This window comes from Perissodus microlepis, chromosome 14, assembly GCF_051167445.1.
Source record: "Perissodus microlepis isolate ML-2025 ecotype Zambia chromosome 14, ASM5116744v1, whole genome shotgun sequence".
NCBI lineage: Eukaryota > Metazoa > Chordata > Actinopteri > Cichliformes > Cichlidae > Perissodus > Perissodus microlepis.
Genome location: NC_140474.1, coordinates 15,651,730 through 15,672,829, shown reverse-complemented (window position 1 = coordinate 15,672,829; position 21,100 = coordinate 15,651,730). Strand labels below are relative to the sequence as shown.

The following is a 21,100-nucleotide window of genomic DNA, read 5'->3' as shown; positions in this document are numbered from 1 at the left end:
CCCTTCAGCCCTTTAAGAAGTATGGGGAAATTAGACCTGCTTGCTTTCTTGGTGAGAGTCACATGGGAAAATAAGTACCGGTAGCAAATAAATATTAAATATGAAGCTAAAGCCATTTTTGTTTGTTTAAGGGATGAGAGAAAAATTATGGCGTTAGTAGAATAATTGCACCCTAATCCCAATCAGATGGCAGATAATTTTTAGGAGTGTTACAGGTTCATAAACAGTCAAGAGAACTGACATAGTGATGCTGTAAAAATTTGGAAACAGCAGCACAAATCACAGATGTGTATTTGCTGCACATCACGGTCTTTCTCCTCCTGCTAACCTAAGTTGTTGAAGGGGAAACGCTAATGCTAATCAGTATTGTGCTAGACAGATTGAATATGACAGATGGATTTACAGTAATTGAAACACCGTCACGATCTGCCTTCAGAGCTGTCGTCTTTTTGACAGGTGAACAAACATGAACATTATTCCCAATTAGAAAGTCATGTGTCACTGACAGTGTGCAGTGTCAGGCGTGCCTCGACAACAGTCTCTCCATAATGCGTGATCATTATTTTAGTATTCCGTCAGTAATTATTAACTACAGCACTGAAGTCTTTGTCAGTGTCCAGGTCTTATTCGGAAATGTTTAATTAAACTGGTACCTTCTTTTTTCAGTTGTTTTGATAACTAAACAGAACTCAAGATACATAGAATTCTATTTATTTCAGATGGTCTGTGGCTTGTAATGTAATTCATCAGCATGCATTAGTTTGGGTAGTTGCACGTTCAATCACTCACTGCAGAAATGTAAATGCAGTGATTTAATAGAGGGTGCTTTTGGAGTTTGGAGATTTGTATTTGATTAACTTGCCTGTTTTTCACCTCTCCACCAAACTTCACTTGGCCCTGCCTCGGTTTGGACCCAGGAACTGCCAAACCAGTCCATCAAAGCCCCTTTTGGGCTTCTTTTATGGTCAGGTTTCTGGGGGGATGTGCCAAGTGTGGTTCACGGGAGGGGGAGTTTTGCCTGATGTTTGGAGGATGTGTTAACCCTTTTTAAGCAGTTTGAGAGTTAGTTCATTCTCTTAAAATGGAGGTAGATATCTTTTTCCAATATTGAGTTATTGCAGTTCTCTTAAACTAAGCACTGCTACAAATTAGTACTTTATTGTAAGTTAATTGTAATTTCCTGGAGTGGGTGGAGCTACTGACTATAAAGGCAGCAGTCTTGAGTTTCAGCAGGTCTCAAGATGTCCTGCCAAAGGTTGTGTTGAAAAGGGGTATAACTTAGTGCAGAATTGTTTTTTGACAGTCATATTCAGTTTTGGCTGTATTAAAGCCACTTTATTTCTGCCTCTACTGCTCAGCCATCCCTCACAGGAACCTCCTGAGTGACATGTGAATTTGTGTACAGTGACTGATTTATAAAGTGAAGTCCGGGCTTTGTTAAACCTGCAGTGGAGGAAGTACAAAGTACTGTTAAAACCTGATTCAATACTCATCATGAGATAATGAAACAAAAAGAAAGAATTTATTTAATTAGCAGTTGAAATACACAGTTAATCTCTACACTGTTATATTTAACTGCTGAAGCAAAATGCCACTGATTTACTGAATGAATGTTAAACTTTAGATGTACCTTAATATAACATAGGATAAACGCTACAGTGAACACTCAAGCCTGTTCTGTCTGTGTGAGTCAAAGAATTTTCCTTGTATGCGCCTTTGAATTAATCAGTGAAAAGCTGCAGTAACCCTCAGTTTTTCCCCTGAGACCTCTCTGTGGGAGCTGCAACAGCTGGGAAGGTGTAAGGCACCCCTAGGACCTGTCGCTACAGCTGCAGCGCCACAACACACACGATGTCTCACACTGCACGTCCATGAAGGCCAAGGGCTGCAGTCGGCCTCCTTTATTGTCTGTCTTCTGTATGTTTTTGCATTGGGAGTGTCCGATTTAATACGCCATCCTTTCTAAGATAGCCCAATCTTTGCTAATGAACGTGCTTAATGTGCTCCTCAGCGTCTTTTTTTTATCTAAATTACCAGGTGGGAATTTCCCATGTTTGAATTGTGCATAATGTGCTGTGATCAAAGGGGCTCTGGAACGATGGCTAAAATTAAAAACAGAACCAGATCCTGATATGTGGTCTCTTTATTGGAATGTTTGTGTGTGTTCGGGTATGTAGGGAAAAAAACCTAGGTGGGTAAAGATAGATATTATCCTTACACAAATTAATCTCTTTCAATGTTTCAATATGTTTCGCGAAGCTATTTTTAGTTCAATGGTGGCGTTTCAGCCTGTATCTCCCCTTTACAGCAGAGGAACATGTGTAAGTCTTGTCAGGAATTTGCCTTCTGGCCTGAGTTTGGATGAAAGAATCTGTGATCTTGTGTCTGATCTGCACGTCACTGCACAGAGATGCATCAGGCAGTTTGTTTGACAGTCAGACAAAACAGGGCCCAGGTCTCCACCAGATACAAAAAGGTAGCTGGCTGACAAGATCTAGATGGTAATCGATGCTCCCACCAACGCAGATGATAAGCCTTGAAGAGCTGAAAGAATGAGAAAATGTCTGTGTGGTGAAAAAATTCCTTTTTCATGAGATGAGCACTGAACATGCAGGCTGGTCTCTCTAAGAAGCCATACTCATTTTATTGCTAAAAGTGATGGTAACATTATAGTACATATACAGGGTTTCTCTTTGCTCATGTGTCTTGACTGTTAAACAGAAATGTCTGTTATGCTTGGGTAAATAAAATCCCAATCAGCAAAACTAGTTGTCATATTATTGCAATGTGTGGCTGTAACTAAAACCTCTCTTCTCTGTGCAGGAAAAAACACTGTGATCAGTGGGCTAAAGATTGCAGTTACATGGTTAGGAAGAAAGAAGGCAGAAAAGGTCACTTTCTGTTGTTGCTTTGGAAGTAAAGTAGAAATGTAAACCAACACAATCTCATATTAGTTTGCTGAGTGTGGCTGATACTAGCAGCATGTGAGGCCATCTCTACCCCACAGAGGCTTTTGGTTCTGTCTTGTGTGGTTAAGTATTCAAAATGATCCCCTAGCGTCTGTCCCTAATCATGTTACCTCAACCTTGATGGAAAATGTCAAGAGGTCATGGAAAAGTGTGAAGGAGCATCGATAAAGAAAAAAAGAAAGGCGATGCAGAGAGCCAGGTGGCACTTACACTAGGCTCCTTAATGGTGTGAATGTGAATGTCTACCATATTGAAACAGCAATTTCCAGAAGATAGAGCGCACAATGTGCCTGCATGTCACTCAGATCAAAGCAGAGCCTAGCGGCAGAAGAAAGTATAATCAAGGCTTTGTGTATTTGTTATGAAGTCTTGATTTATCACTATGTATTATGGGACAGCCATATTTTTTATTTATGTATTATATTTTTAATAAAAAATGGTCCAGTATATCATCTGCTGAATGAGTTCATTTAAAAAAAATAAGCGAAACATCTTTACTTAGTGTTTGAGGGGTTTGACCAGCTCTTATTATGGCTACAGCACAGATACGTCAGGGTCATTTCACTTAGTTACCGACCTTCCTAAGCACAATTATTTGACTGTTTTCCCATAGCCTACCAAGTACTACAATAACACAGTAGTTCAGAGGGACATTCCCAGTTTAACTTTCCATGTCAATATTTTTCCATCACAGAGCGATAAGCGCATGAAAGCTGTGTAGCATCTTAAAATCAAAAGTCGACTGCTGTTGTGTATGAATAAAATAAGACAATTTTGCTTGGGCAGCTATTTTCATCTGCTAGTGGATGGCAAGAGCATCAGGTTTGAATGTCTAGTCGACTAGTCTCGCACATCCCTTCAGTAAACTTCTAATGAGGAAGTAAGATTTAACTGTCAAACTTTTCTGCTCTTTATCAGTAGTTATTTTGTCACCAAGTTCAAACACTGTAGATCAGGGGTCGGCAACCTTTTTGATGATGAGTGCCATCTAAAATTTCCTCAGATGTCAATGTGCCATATGATTGCATTAGCAATAAATTTAATAACACTCTATACTAACAGTTACACACTGTATAGAACAACTTTCTAGAATTATATTTGTTCGCAGATGTTTGCAGCTATCAGCGAATAGTTATCAGCTATTTTGAAACAAAAAAAGACACTTTTTATCCATAACAAGAACTCCATAACAGCAAATGAACTGTACAACAGAAAATGCAAATGCTATTTATGGTCTCCTTACAACAACGATAAGAAAAATAAACTGGGCCTATGGCATGTTTGTTAAAACAGGGATACACATGTTAATGTGATCTCTGGTCTCCCACTCAGAGACACAGGCCTCCAAGTGTCGAACATTCAGACGGCTACCTGAGGACACTCTTCATGTGAGAGAAAATCTGCTCACACAGATATGTAGAGCCAAATACTGTCAATAAGGCCTTTGCAATGTTCTGAAGACAGTTAAACTTGTCAGGTAGTGATGTCCAGCAGGTGAAAATGCAAGCTCCATGAACACGCACAGCTATGGATTCCAGCTGCGTTCGTAGTTCTGCAAACTTTGACCCCTACAGAGTTGAGGTTTTCAGTTCAATCAGCTGCATTTCGATGTCGCATTAACTGGCATTAACTCAATGACAAATCCAGCTGCTCATTAAAGCTTTCTGGTTTGATCAGTCTCGAGTCTACAGATGTATCCGTGTATTTCTTTTGGTGCTGATGCTGCGCTGAGCAGACAGCTCCTGAAGCATTTGAAGTGTCGGAATGTAGAAATTTCAACATCGCTTGAAAAAACTGCCAGCTAGCAACGTCCCTCTCACCAGTAGGATAAGTTATTTTTAGCCAATTACAAGTTGAATCTGGTAGTTGGGGTTGTTAGCTAAGATAACGTCATTAAGAAGCGGCACAACTAATGTGTCTATGCAAGCTCATTTGCGATGTGCACCGCTGGCCCGGCCATTACTTTTTTAAATGCACCTTCTCAGATTAATTCACTGCCTGTCGTGCCCAGGGATGGACTGGGACAAAAAATCGGCCCGGGCATTTTGACTAGAAACCGGCCCACCAGGTATTAAAGCCATAAAGCCTTTGAATAAAAACAAACGCTGCTGTGACAGTGATGTACACTGTCTTGTTGGTATATGTATGATTTCTATACATCTTATGTCAGATAAAAACTTTGGTTGTAAGATTCAGATAATTATTTATTAAAAGCTAGACATTTTAAATTAGAATAAGAAAGAAACACATTTCTTTGTGCCCCCCTTTCCCTGTTAATGCCCTACATGGCTCCCTGGCAAAACTTTGCTAGACCCGCCCCTGCACAGTTACCAGCTGTCAGCTACTTAGAAAAGGATCCTGGTGTTATTTGTCTCTCAGAAACGGTTCATAATTTCCCTTCAACTCACTCATGTCACCTAAAAGGTAAACCTGTTTCTCCATCACCTGTTCAGCTCTGATGATTCAGTAAGGACATCTCCTGGTTTCATCTTCATGTTTCCCTCTCACCACCTATCCAAACCGATATCATGACCAGCAGCTTTTACGGCTGTGGCTCCAGCAAACATCAGCTGATACTAAAAATTAATATTAAATAAATTCTAACAACAGCTGATCAAGCTTAAACGTGCTGCTGTTGTTTAGCATGACATCCGCTGGTTTCCTCTTTCTGGCGATAAACAAACAAGAGAGAAAAGCTGATCATTGATCAGTTTCATGATTGATGTAGAAACAGGAGAGAGAGGGGGAGAGAATGAGAGAAGAACAGGCAGCTGACAGCATAAAGACACAGAATAACTCCAGCTTTGTATCTTTTTCATTGTAGCTGAAGTACGGGACAAACTGTGTTCCTTTTTAGCTCAATACGTAACGCGTAATATTTTCTCTGAATGCGGGACGATTCCGTTTTTTACGGGATGGTTGGCAACTCTACTAACTAACCTTATGAATAAAATAAAGTTCACTGTCAGTAACATCATAGCACCCACCCAGCTGTATAGAAACTCCGTCATGCTAGCTAGTACGCAGTACGAGTTATTGTAACTGATTGTAAAAAGTCAGCATAACGAAAATAAACTACACCTAAACTTGGTTTATATCTGACCCAGATAGAGGTCATGCAGGTCATAACTTCTTACCTGAAGTTCAGTTCACCACACTCAGACCGGTGGCCGCCTCGGGTCTCTCCTCCTGCCTCCCCTTTCCCTCATCCACCTGCAGGCCTCTGTGGCAGGTCCGCCATAGCCACCACCAAAGAACTGAGTTATTTTTACACATCAACCAGCATCTGGCCAATCCACCACCTTTCATTGTTTATACCATTACAAAAAAAAAAAAATCATCAGCCCATAAAAATGAAAAATCACCATCGGCCCACCGGGCAAAGGCGCGATGGCCAGTCCAGCTATGGTCGTGCCATCAGTTAACCTTTCCAGGGTTGCCAACCCCTGCTATAGATATAAAAGCCAAGCTCAAGAGTTTGATGTATAGCTTTTAAGTCCACCAAAGATTGTGTCCTTCACGACCATCCTTATAAAATGTTAGGAATTTGCCAGGCTGAATTATGTTATGGGAACAAAAACAAGTAACAGATCCTGGAAGTCTGCTGATGTGTGCACTTTTCTGCCACTCAGCTTTTTCAACAGTTTAGAGGCCATGCAGTCCTGCTTCGGTGCTCATGTAGAAATTGTTGTTAGAGATGGACAGACTATATAGTCCTCAGTGGAAGGAAAAAACATGTCTTAGTATAGTAAAATAATAAAATAACAGGATCAACTCCAGCGCCTTTAAAGATCTTCAGCTTTGGAGAGAGGAACCAGCTGATGGACATGTTATCTACATTACTGTGCTGCGCCTTTATTATTTACTGCTCTGCTCTCGGGTTGTGTGTCCTGATTGCCTGCAGCCGACCGCCTACACTGTACATCTTCTCGCTGTTGCACCTTTACGTTCCTATAGCAACCAGCACCAGCATAGCGATTAAACATCTACAGCAACATTTCCAAGTGGTTTTGGTAAAAAGGAGCCCTGTGTATTACACATGACTTCATCGCTTATTTTCCTCCTGTGTTGCCCAGACTTTAAGCCCACAGTCTGTGGACTTCATTCACTTCTTAGACATTAAGAAATGTGTGATTTGAAGTTTCTTTTTTTAAACCTGCATGTGATCACTTAGCCTGATTGTTGATGTTAGGGTAATTGATGCCAGATAAGAGTTGCCCTGGTTGTGTTTAAGTTTATTTCATGATTTAACATTATGGAAAGAAAGACTAATAGAGTTTGGGTGTTTTTAACATAAAATGCTTTGAGTAAATGGTCACAGCCTGAATCTATTGATGGATTGCCTTAGACATGATGTGAGCTGAGTCATACCCTGCTTGTGTCAAATAATGCAAACTGAGCACGCTTACACCACAAATACATATGGGTACATTTGCATGGGAGGCTCATCAGTCTCAGATTCGTATTGATTAAATGCTGATTGATCAGCTCAGCTCTCACCCTGATGTATTTGTCGTATGCAGTGATATCTTTTTAAGACAGTGGGACAGAGCCATACATCATTATCATGTGACACATAGAAGAAGGAAGCAAACCAGGCTCCTTTTTTTTTCCACCCACGGCTTCATTTTAATGTGAATTAATTAAAGCGGAGGAAGACAAGAGGGGTCATGCATGGGAACAGAGATGCAAAAGGGAAGCTGCCATGTCTCCCCCTCCCAAGCATTAGAGTGTGAATGGGGCTGTCCACCCTCTCTGTAGGGGGCCTCCCTGTCCTGAAACATGTGAGCTCATTACACATTTCAGGCTCCTGTTTGATATGTAAACATGCAAACGTACACACAATATTCTGGAATCTAGATATTAGATCTAGATATTTTACAGTGTATGAGCAATGTAGATGATGGCACTGACTGGGAAAAGCCTAAAAAGTATTTCCTTTTAGCTATAGCTAAGCTAAATAATTGCTTGCTAACCGACAAAATAAGCAATTCCAACTTCCTCAAAGTGGCATTAAACCAGCAGAAATGTTGAATTACATCTAGTTACATACTTTCAAATAATATTTATCGCCATAAGGAAAAATGCATGTGAAACACATCAATTAATTAAAGAAACCAGTAGGCTACAAAAGAATTAATATCTTTATGCTTTAACAAAAAACTTGATTTCACCTTTCACCTTATTAATTTTATTTTATATTAAAGTTATCATATATTGGGTATTTTTAGGTAATCTGTTAATTTCTGCAGTGAGAGGCTAGTGTGGGGAAAAAATTTCTGTACATTATCTGATGCACAGGTGTGGAAAAAGAGCAGCGATGTGCACAGACACTGATGATGTTTCAGTGTAGGGCTGCCACGATTAGTCGACTAGTCACGATTACGTCGACTATCAAAATCGTCGACGACTAATTTAATAGTCGACGCATCGTTTGAAGCTTTGTAAGATCACAAAAGACGCAGGAATAAGTAGTAGGATTTAAGAGTGTAATAACGGACTGAAACAGAAGATGGCAGCACTGCATGTACAAGGATGCCAGCTGCCGTTAAACCCCGAAGAAGAAGAAGTAGCTCTGTCCCAGAATTCATAGCTCAGCCCAGCTCAGTTTCCAACAATGGCGGCAGCTAGTTAGTTTTAATGTTACTCTTATTATTCTTTCTGGGTCACAAAATAAACGTTTAACATATTTTCAGGCGAGAATGTAGCTGTGTAAACCTCAAATATCTGCTCAGTTTATCAAGACACCACATATTTTCAAAAGCGCTCCAACGTTTTGTCTGTTACCCACTAGCTCGATAGCTATCCGGGGCAAGGCTCACTAGAGCCGTGAGAACACCGGACTCCCGGCTTCAAACCCACCTCCGTCTTTCGCTACTCAGGTTAAACATATATAAGTCACTTAGATAACTTAAATATTTTATTGTTTGGCTTTTTTTAGTATTTTATTTGTTCCTGAGTAAATCGGTTTGGCTGAGATCAAAGTTATAGTTTTTACACAGCTGAATAAACGTCAGGCAGACAGCTGATTATCAGAAGTGTGAGATGCTCCAGAATTTACTCCGGTGTCCCGTTATATGTTAGATATCAAGGAGCAGACGGCTGAGTTTATTAAACTTCACCTAAACAATCTGCAAATTTCATTAAAATTTAATAAACTATCATCTTGTCTTTATTTTTAGTTAGCACCTTAAACACTTAAAGCTGTAAGCTAATGATAGTTATATAAGAGCAGATGCTGCTGGTGCAATAAGCTGTAGTTTTACGTCCAATGGATGATGATCTGATTAGTCGACTAATCGCAAAATTAATCGGTGACTAGTCGACTATCAAAATAATCGTTTGTGGCAGCCCTATTTCAGTGTCAGTAAAAACGTCAGTAGGCTTAACTGTGAAGGAACACTGACGCAGCAAAATTGCATCAGTGTTAATCCCATCTTAATCACGACATAATACTAATGACGGTGCAGGCTTACACACACACACACACACACACACACACTCTTTTAATGCCATCAGTGGCTGCTGCACATCTTCTGCAGGTATAATTTCTTGTTCTTCTCTGAAACGTCTGTAGCAGAATTTATTTATTTATAGCTTCACACTGAAGTCTGTATCCCACTGTCCTGAAAACATAACATATGTACACAGACGTACACACAGGGGGATCAGGCCTGTTCTGGCAGCAATCACAGAAGCAGGCAGTGACTCCACTGCTGTTCGTGCAGATATACAAAACTAAAGCCTCGGTCAACAGGGACCTGTGAACACCTGCTCTTAGCTCAGCTCTGCTCTCTGCTGCATGTGAAGGTTTAGTGGTGTGAACATGTGGTGCTTGTGGGGGCCACTGAGGTCATTTGTCTTCATCCATGGTATTCATTGGATTTTCTGAACTTCTACGGCAGCGTGCTCTGCTCTGACACAGCCATTCATCAGGACCACTGGACCACACAATGCAGCAGAGCCATCTCCTTTCACTAACATGTTTCGTGGCATGCAGGTGGTTTATAAGAGGACTGCACTACAAATGGGCGTATGCGATTCCCATGACTGCTTCATTAAGCTGTGGAAAAATTTTAGACATAAATGGGCTTTTTTATGTACTATTTTAAAGTGTGTTAGAAATAAGTGACAGTGTGTTTGTGTAGGTCCCTGTTACTTGTCCTCTGATAATGTCTCTGACTGTACTATGCCGCTCTCAATAGGTCCATTTACTGTGTAACAAGAAAGCATTAAATGCTCCCTTCCATGTGAGCGTGTACAGAGCCTAAGGCAGAAAGTCTGCTTTAACAAAGAAAGTTTAAAAAGCCCCCACAGTGGTTGGGTCTTGATGCAGCAATGTCATCATATTTGTTTCCCTGCTGTGATGCGATGTGGTGCAGCTCATGTTTTGCAGCTCTCCTCAAACTTTACATAAAATTTCATGTAATTTACTGCAGTAAAAAGTGAGATTACTTTTGAAAAACGAATAAAGCGTTAACTCTGTTCCCTGAAACATTCTGACAACAGTACAACTTTGTCAGATGAAGAAGATGATGCTGTTTTGTTGTTAAGTTTTCCAAATATTCACTCCTTTGTTTATTTCACATGGATGTATTTTTTAAGTTAAAAATGGAAATTAAAAGGTTCATAAATCTGCTGTTTTTCCAGTTGTGAATAAAATTAATGTGAATAGTTGTGTACGTGTAGGCGTACTCAGTAAACATAGAGCTAGTTTTCATTCTATGCTTCTGCATAGATGTTAGGAAGAGTGTTTTCTTGATTTTACTGCTATAATGTCCTTCAGAGAGAGAGGGAGGGTGCACGGGTGTGTGTGTGTGTGTGTGTGTGTGTGTGTGTGTGTGTGTGTGTGTACAGTGTCTTACACTGACAGGCAGGTGTAATTACTTTCAGGGGTCTGCGGTGCAAAGTCTTCCATGGTTGGGAAGTTTTCACTTTGAGTTTAATTTCATTTTCAGTGCAGTGGAGTGGAGCCTGAGCCTTAAATCTGTGCTGACGCTGCTAGCTTTAAGGACCCTCACTGTTGTAGTAAAATAGATGGTCATGCAATCACTGACCCTGCTCCACCCCTGCTCACCCTCCACCCTAAGTGGACTCTGATTGATCGTTATTGATCAGAACTGTATTTGCCAGACAGTAATGGGCCTGCCCCTCAGGACATTATGTCTGCTGCTTCTCTGGCCCCCCTTCTCCCCTATCTTTATGTCCTACTTCAAGGGCCCTCCTTCTCATTGTTTAGCCTCTAATCACAGAGCACTAAGCTCCTTCACTTTGCCTCCACTTATCTTCTGTGTTTCCATCTATGTTTAAGACAGAGGTTGAGGATGGAGGTGGATTGTAAAGTTAATCAAGTCAGGAAGCATGTGTGTTTGTTTCTCTTTACGGCTCTGTGCAGATCAAGAACTTTTTCCAGGAAGAATTTTGCAAAGCCTACTTTAAATGATGTTTTTAAATGTATTTGCATACCTGCTTGCTTGTGTGTATACAAACTTCTTTGAAGACTGCATCATGGTTGCTGGCAGTCACTAGGTGAAATCGGTCAGTGCTGCACCTGAAACCTCATTGTGATGCTTTGGTCTCTAGCAGATTGCTGTAGTGAATGAGACCGACCTGTCTGCAAACACTCAACGATAAAGTAGCTTTAAAACTTTGAAGAGTTCACCTTCAAATTAAAAGTGTGCCTTTTGAACCATGTTGGTTTCACTGGTGAGGCATCACTTTTACTTCAGAATCTTTGCTTCTGGTTTATGTTACACGCTTTCAGTTTCACTACTGCTGAGGGAGCAGATGGTGGTGAGTGTTTGCAGGCAAGTTGGTGCCTTCCACCAGGTGACCGAGGCAGTCTACTGTCAACCAAAGCAGACACAAGGAGGGTTTGGGAACAGCACCATATTTCCAGCCAGCAACCTTCAGCAAGCGTGTCACTGACCTACAGACATACATCACAAACTGTTATAGTTCAGTGATAACTGTAAAAATCTGAATTATATACTTTTCAGCTTTAAGCCAAAATTAATCATTAAAACACTAAAAGAAGTGGAGACTTGACCCCTCTTCCTTTTGACAAAGCCGAGCAGTAAGTGCCTTCAAGATTGAAAGTACAAACTTAACTAAATAGAAAAAAGAAACTGTTCCATGGGACGCATATGTCCAATAAAAGCAAATATTTCATTAGCATGCAAATATAGCTGATATATTGTCTTAGTTTTCTTTTTTTCCTCACTCCTCCGTGTTGTATCCCTGATGCAGGGCTCTGTACTTGGGAACATTTTTTTCCATTTAGCTGTATAAATCTGATTATATGTGGGGAAAAAAATCACAAACTGCGCTGTGCTTTTCTGCAAAACAATCATCCAACATAATTTCCCCTCCTCTATCCAAGAAGTCAATTACAAACATGGGTTCATTAAACAATGGTTTCACTTTAAGTAATAATTTTTTATTGTACCATAACGACTGATTGTGGAGTCTGCCAGCTTGTTTACAATACAGATAGACCGCCCTGAGCCTCATTGTTCGTACTCCTCACAAACAATAGACGATGTCTGTGTGAATGCTCTGATGAGCGTGGAACTGATTACAGCTACACATACACACATTATCAGTACCACACAGATTATATGACATGCAAAAAGCTGAAAACATCGTGCCACATTTTATTCCACAAGTTAGGCTCACCTGTTTGGCATTATAAAAGAAACTTTACAATTATGTAACACCGAACAGAAGTTGGTATCATTTTTTAATAAGATGTTTGTGCCTTGTCTGTACAGAGTGAAAAACCGGGCCGCCTCTGCCTGCACAGTGACGTCAGACGTCACCACAAGCTTCGCCTGCACAGCTGAGGGCAAAAAAGGTAAAATTAGCATGAATGGTGATGGGTATCTGCATGGGTAATTAATTTTTTATAATGTTGATTCTTGAGCTAAACGTTCATGAGCCATCTGAAACAGTTTACTGTCAATGGATGTTTGTGTTGGTTGTACAGCCATTGTTGAGTTTGAACATAGTTCTTGGGTATAAGCAAAGTGAGATTTAAAGACTCGATCAGAGGTTAATTGTCTTGATAACCTCAATATTTTTCTGCAGTGGAGGTGGGAGCTGTCAGTTCTGCACTGCTCTCTAGGAGATAAAGCACTTCCTCATCTGCATTTTGTACTGATAATGGAAAGCAGGTCACTTCACATGTACTCTGCTTGCATAAAGGAGGGCTACACATGCAGCCACCGTCAGAAAACACTCTGAAGTGTCCCATAGCTGTCTCTCTGGTTTCTGTAACAGCTGCTTTGCTCTGTTTCACTCTGGTTGTTGTCATGAATGTGTGAATCTGATTTATAGCTCTTTTGTTTTGTTAGCTTCAGGAAGCATTTTGATTTGTCTCCGAGCTGTCTGCATTCACCCACAAAGCCTTTTCTAACATAAATTAAATTTTGTTACTGCTCAGGCTAATTTTTTCTTAAAATATATAGTTGAGTCTTGACATGTACTTTTCGTCGTGCTGCAATTTACACATATATCAGATCTTCTTACACAGCATAAGACAACATTAAATAGTTAGAAAAGTGCAGTAGATTCATCAGGGAGAAATATTATTAGTGACATTTTGATGGAAAGAAACGTAAATAAGTTAGGATATGTGTGTGTGTGCTGAGTGTGCCCGCAACTATTTGCCTGCACTCGGTTCTGTGTTGCACATGAAACCGCCTCATAATTGTTCTTACAGGAGACAGACATTGTCACGATCTCTAATGGACGCTGTAGCTATCCTGTTAATATCTGTGAATGTGTTACTTCACCGTGAATAAATCTGATATAATCTTATCTTCAGTGTGATTAAGAATCTGGATTTTTCACACATTTAGTTAAATAAATTAAATGAATCTAACTTTTCCCAGAAAAATGATAAGTGCCAGGGCTACAGCCAAGTCTTTATTCTTGATTAATCAGTTAATCTTCAAGTGCGCAACCTAAGGCGAACAGAAAATGTTTTAGAGCCCAAACTGACTAAATCAAATGACGTGTCTTTTCAGAAATGTTGATTACGTGGCAGATTTTTTGCATGAAACTACATGTAGAAGCAGAGACTATGGTACAGTGTGCTTGTATCTTTCAGTACAGCTGTTAAGTCAGCTGCTTTTGCTAAGAAAGGCTGTGGTGGTTCCACTTGGCATCTGAGGTTCGTGACCCTTTTCCTGCAGGGACTTTTCCTGAAATGCCCTTTAACAGTTCCCTGAATCATCATCATCATCATCAGCTCTTGGCAAGTTGACTACTGAGAGAAAGGGGAACTAACATGTTCTGTGTGGAAATGAGCGGTGCTGTTTCATAGAAATTTTTCTGTGGCAGTGGAAATTGAAACATCAAGTGATGCAATATGTGAATACTTTCATAATCATCTTGACCTCCCTTCTGTGATTTTTGCACAATCCCTTCAGCTTTCTGTTCAGCTGCGTTTTTTCACCACTACCACAGATAAACCAGTGAATGATGAATCGCGGTGTGGGCTGCAATTTGTGATCTTCCAACTGGATGCAAATCAGACTCATTACGTCAGTGCCTGTGCGCGTGTGCGCGCGCACTAAATGAATCTAGCTCTTTTTACCCCAACCCCTGGTCTTTCTGCTTCTCTTCCTCCTCGGCCTCACGAGCTGCTTTAGTGTCCTGGGACAGCAGCCTGACGGACAGACAGGCAGATGGAAGTGACGTTGGCGACATCAGCCGGATTCAGCAAAAGCAAAGTAGATGGAAATCAATGGCGACAATGACAGTGGGGTCAGGAGAGACTTGAGGTATAGGCTGGGGAGGAAAGTGAGTGGAGAGGAAAGAGCTGCAGCTTAGTAAAGTTCAGTGTAAGATAGAGATGTCTCCTACAGATAACTCAAACAGACCTATGAGCTCAACACAGACCGGAGTCAGAGGTATTCATTGTGTGCTTCCTTCCAGCCTGGTGTGCTGCAATGCTAGTGTTGTTTAAAGTGTTTCCTTGAAAGTATTGTTGTTGTTTAGTGTTTCCTGGTTCACATTAAGAATGTGATTTCTCTGTAAAGAATAGGTCTAATTTGGAATAGGTCATGGGGTGCAGTCTGTTGGGATAATATCAGAGCAACAAGGCTGGATTTGCATTTATTTCTTAGAGGATGTTTCCTGTTGTAGGAAAATGTGGATCTTTAACAGCTGGTTTTTGACAGTGCTGCCTTGTCAGAAGCAGAGCCTCCATTTGCCACGTATGCCAACATCAAATTTGGTTATCAAATCTGTTGTTGTGGAGGGAAAGAAGGTTACCTCTTCAGTCTCAACAGGGAGTTGCAGGCAGACACCTGCAGACATCCTGTAGCCTCCTCCTGACTCCTCCACTGCAGAGCGCCGTCCGGTCCACTGAACAAACACTGAACACACACTCACTCCCTTTTAATGGCACTGACCTTTCTGAAATCCACTGAGGATTTCTTTTTATGGAAGAGTTTACTATTGGCTTGTTATTTTTGACCAAAGCCACCTTTAAAGTGGATGTATTATGTCTATATCCAGCTCCATTTTTATTCTTGGACTCTGTAAGAGTTGCTTTGCATGACAAAATTAATGCTTGTTTATCTTATAGTGCAGCCCCTCAATTCATCCTCTGACTGCCCTTTAGGCCATGCTTCTTCTTCGTGTTCACACCAAACACCCTAGAATTTTTTGTCAGTCATTAATTATTAAAGAAAAAAGATCATAGTTGAATTTTTAATGAAGTAAAGGTCAGTAAATTTGGGTCAGCATCAACACACTTTTGTTTTCCCTACATCAAAAAATTCATTCAGTTTAGTTTCACTTCATACTTTTTCAAACAAGAAAACCAACATGCTCAACTCTAAATAATCCATTTAATGGGTGCTCAGCCATGTAAGTGTCAGCTTATGAATGAGAACTTCAGCTCTCATACTTACACATATAAAGTATTTGCTATTACAAGGCAATAAGAAGAAACTGACAAGGCTTTCCTCTGTGTTTCTAATAGTCGTGTAAAACACCACCAGGACCTAACCTCTAATAGGCAAAGGTGGCAACAATCAACAATACATCAATGTGCAACTCCACCCACATGTACAGATCATCGAAACGTGTACAAAACAACACACACCATTAACAACGTCTGAAACACATTCACAGACAAAAACAAACCCAGACTATGACAGTTCCTCATTTAGTCAGCCGGGGTACAAAGTTTGTAAATGATAAATAAATACGTGACAGAGAGCTTATGTTCTCTGTCACCACCTCTTTTCAATGACTCAGTCGCTTCAGGCTGAACAACTCAAAAGTTATAAGTTGATAAATGATGCTGTAGTAAAGCAGACAGTGTGCAGAAATCTCCTCAATCTCTGTCTTAATATGTACGAGTTACTGATGAGTCATTCCTCTTGTCCATATGTGACTGCACCTTATTTTCTTATCTGAAAGCAGGTTATGTGATAGTGAAGGACCGGTAATTAACAAAGATGTTTGTATCATGTTTTTGTGCTTGATTTGAGGGCTGTCAAACTGTCTCAGATCAGCTGTAGATGTTTTGTTTAACTTCTATATCAGGTTAATAATGACTAACCTGGGGTCAGTCGAGACCTGGCATCTTCTTGCCTGACCTGTTCTCTTGCAGTCGTGGTGGCATGAATGCCAGATGTTGTATTCTGCTCCTGTCCGCCAGTCATACATTTCCCCATCTGTTTGTCAAACCAGCCCATGATGTAGCTCACACTCTAGTGTTGTTTGCACTGTTTGTAAGTGTTGCAGATGTTTTATATCCAGAGAGTTTGTTTTTGTCTTTTGGCGAGTTATCTCCTGTTATTATATCATCAGAAGCCCCTTCGTCTTTGTTCTTGTTGCCAGCATACGTCTGGTTCATCCCTCCTTATCGGTCACATTTCACTCTGATCTCAGGTCTGCCTGCATTGCTTTGACATACCAGTGAGCAGCACCTCCTCCTCCAGAGTGATTGCACTCATTCTGCTGGAAGCTGCACTCTTCTGCGAGCTCTGTCATTACTACCATCTAAGCAGTGTAATTACCAGCCTCGATGTGTGTTTGCGGTGCGCGATTCAAGCCTGCATCATGCTGGGCAAGCCGGAGTGGGTGAGCAGAGCGCGCGTGAGAGAACGTGAATGGGAGAGCCAGAACAGGGGAGGTACATCCCTGAGCTAACTAATTACTGTATGTGAGTAATTAAAAAGCATTAAATGTCTGCTATTTATCTTCTGAAGTCGGTGCCAGAGACTGTGCTGGATGTGTCTGCCCTCCTCTCACTGAAGAGGAGGGAGATTAAGTCTTTTTTTTTTTTTTCCTCCCATGTGTGTCTCCTTTTTTGCCTGTTTGTTTGCAGTCAATGATCAATTTTTTTTATGTTGATTTGCTTTAAAAATACTCTCTTTCTTTAAATACAACTGGTTCTCAAGATTCCCACCATCAGGTATACAATATATTAGCTCCTTACTGCTAATTACTTATGCATGAGGTGAAAGTGAATCTTTGTGATGGGGAGGTTTCTTCCTCACACAGCAACAGCATTTGTTTTGTCTCAGTACCATTTACTTAAGAAAAACTTGGACTTTGAGTTGAGAATTTGACGTCCTGAGAGTTAGCATTTAAGAAAATTAACGACATTACCATCAGCCTCAGCTCTACTTTTGCTTACAGCTCATCGGCAGCTGTTAGTACTCTCGCAGATTTACAGTATTTAAACATCAAACATGCTAACCAGTATGTTAGTAGCACATCTGTGACCAAGTATTGCCACACAGTGCCTGTAGCATGGCTGTAGATCACATATGCACTGCATTACCTCACAGAGGGGCACCTCAAAGGCTGAAGTCCTTACTGCAGCAGCCTGGGTTTGACTCTGCTCCAGACCTTGAACTAACTACACGTCTCTCTACTTTTCTGTTTGTCCACATTATCCTATCTGCCAAAGGCCTAAAATACCAGTAACTAAATTAATAAAGTACACCTTACCTATACAATAAACACCAATAAACCAGGAAAACACACCAATAAACACCGAGCACCAAGAGCTTCTATAGGATTGGATGTTATTTGGCATCCACATTAGAAAGAACGCAGGTTTAAGTCACTATGATGTTGGCTTCACTCACTCTGGGAGCTCCTGTTAATGAGAATACAGCTGATCTGAACCATCTCCTTGTAAATGTGAGAAAGGACAACTTCAGAAAATGTCCCGACCTGATTCACCCGGTGTTTTCCGGAGTTTATGTGTGAGAACAGCTTTAATCAGATGTGTTTCTCACTAAGGGGCTGTGTTCTGGCAAAGGTCACTGATAAAGAAGACCACACTCTCTACATTGCTTCTCTCATCAGGCACCTCAGACATATAATGAAGCCATTCTACCGCTCCGGCAGCTGGGGCGGATAATCTGCGATTGGGCCTCAGTGGATCACAGGACAGCCTTCTGAAAGAGGAAGGACTCTGTCAGAAAGCATGATCAGAGCAGGCGTCTTTGGGCCGGAAGTGACTGTGGTTCCGTAAAAACAAAGACATGATACATCCGCGCGGCTATATGACGATAGGGACATTCTGTTTGCCGTGAATGAGTTTTGTTGATGTTGCCCATGTGCGTGTGTTGTGTATGAGTAATGCGGTCTTAATGCCAAAAAGGACTTGAGCTAGCTCTCATAAAAGCCATTGTGTATCATAAAAGACACTGGGACCACTGTGAGCTGCCTTTACACAATGGAAAGCTCAACGTTATGCAAATTGGACTTTGTAAAGCGATAGCCACCCCAGGAGTCGACATTTGTAGAGTTCACAAAGACACGTGTAGCTGGAGAGAGCACATTTTCTGCTCGTTCTCACTGGAAATAGTTAAATGTTTAACTCCTGTCTTTCTGGAGCTTCCCTTGCAGCTTTGTGTGCAACAGTGTAGTGTGTCACTGCTTAAATTTTAATGCTGGACGTAATTATGCAGCGGTTCGTTGTGTTTGAGTGTGTGTTCCTGCTGTTGTTTGAATCATATTACATTTTTTAAAGCGCTTGTCTTACGAGTAAAATTGTACTGCTCCTCTCTGATTAACTATGACCATGAGTTTGGCAACTGGTGAAAGTGAGGTGAAAGCACCATGTGATGACATGTACGGTTGAATGTGATGCAAGAAACAGGTGACAGATGAGTGGCATATATGATGGAAGTGGGGACATGAAACCCTAGGATTTTATGAAAGTTAAGTATAACAGCAGAGTAATATGGAACTCCAAAGAAGTACAAAAAATTAAATGGTGAGCAGTGGAACTTTATGGGCATATTTTATAAATGTATATATGCAGATGATGAGCTTATTCACTGTGAGGAGCCTTATATAGATAAGAGCTTTAACCTCACAATGGAGACCTAAATGGAGGCTGAGATTAGACAGAAACCTGAGAATGATAAAGGAAAGAGAGAAATTCTAGTGGTCTGTCTGCAGCATAGAGAATTAAGCACATTTACATTTCAGACATTAAGCTGAATATCATATTAATAACAAGTAACCCCCCCACTGAGACTGCATTTTATCACATTTTCACACTTGCCAAATTCCCTGTTGGTATCTGCAGCTCTTAAAACATTTTCCATAACCAGTGGTTTCTGTTTCATCCAAAATAGCTGTTAAATATGTGCATTCCAGGTAAGCAGTAGTTTGGCTACAAAATGCTCTGATAGCTGCAGGTTATCAGAAAAAACACCTAAAAAAAACAAAGAAAGTGGGATTGCCTTGACAGCACAAGGATAATATGTCTGCCAGTGTCAATGCAGGCCGGTTTTCTGGTTTTCATGGCTCTGACAGTACATGCTGCAGAGAAGATAGAAGTCAGACAGAACAACGTCTTATAGTGAGATGAGACTGAAACTGTCCACTGCAGCTACTGTCTTCATGCTGAACTCTGCTGTCACTTTCTTTGCAACCAATCAGTATTCTACCCAGGGCAAAGTTTTGTTTGTAGCCTCTGCATTGGTTGAATTCCCACAATCCCTCTCACAGCATAGCAAGAGCTGGTCAAATGAGCACAAACAACACCATAAATCCACATCAGTCTCTTCAATACTTATATGCTATGCTGTAGTTACTTAAATGTAAGTAAATGTTCTTCAAAGCACTAAAGTGAACCTTTTAACTGTTCGTCACCCGCAGTGAAGGTTTATCGGGTTTCTGTTTAGAAAGAAAGATCCAAAGCATGTCAATTGACTATTGCCCTCCTGGTTCCAGGGCAATAGTCAAATGACTATGGGTTTGGTTTAATTCTCAGTAAAATTTCCAAGTCAGTTTTCAGTTAAATGTGAGGTTTTAAATGATTTTGAAGATTATGACATTCTGATTTCATTAACTTTTTACGCAGCGTCCCAACATTTTTCACCGCAGAGCTGTACTGCCAAGATCCCTTACTGGGTCTCTCTTTACATTTGCATATGGACCACCATGCCAGCACATTATCATTTCTTGCTGTCACGCAGTCGAGTCATAACCACATCATGAAAAAAAAGAAAAAAAAATAATAAATTCCCTGCCGGTCACCCTGAAGTACCAACGAAATCAAAACCAAAAACACGCAACCATGACTTCAGTCTATTGTCTGCACTCACAATGACCCAAGATCAGAATAGTCCAGTCTTCAGGTTGACAGAGTAAGCTGGACGTGACCGTATTCCTGTACCTGTTCGATGAACATGTAACCATAAAACCTCAAAAGAGAGAAAACAGAAGTCTTTATAAGGCTAGTTCATTTTTAAGACTTGGTGCTGTGTGAGTGTTATGTTAAAACATACTGTTGTGGTTCACCAAGCAGTGCTCCAGTCTCCTCCACCCACTTTCTTGACTTTTGATATCTACTTTAGCCAAAAGGGTGAGGTTTGGTAAAGTGTTCTTTCTCTTTCTCTCTCTCTCTCTCTCCTAAAAACTATGAACCACACAAAGTTGTTTGTTTAGTGTCGCGCTGCGGAAAGAGTAGAAACAGAGTAACTTCTTTGTGACTGTCACAGCCGTGAGCGCACATAACAGCGAACACAAATATAGCACGCTTTTGTTTTTTTGGTATATAAAAAAATTGGGGGGTTTCATTTACTCATGCTTAAAATACAAAACAATCATCAAATGGCCCAGAATAAGAAAAG

General features: G+C 40.7%; 1 protein-coding gene across 4 annotated transcripts in view; it reads left to right on the top strand.

Moving 5' to 3' along the window:
• The window catches only part of sipa1l3 (signal-induced proliferation-associated 1 like 3), an 82,384-nt gene that overhangs the window by 33,655 nt on the left and 27,629 nt on the right, over positions 1–21,100 (top strand). For 3 of the 4 annotated variants that reach the window (XM_084951451.1, XM_084951452.1, XM_084951453.1), the window contains exon 2: positions 12,743–12,825. The exons of the other annotated variant lie outside the window; for it this stretch is intronic. The gene's annotated coding sequence lies outside the window, so the exon portion shown is untranslated. The remainder of the gene's footprint in view (positions 1–12,742; positions 12,826–21,100) is intronic. 4 annotated transcript variants of the gene reach the window in all.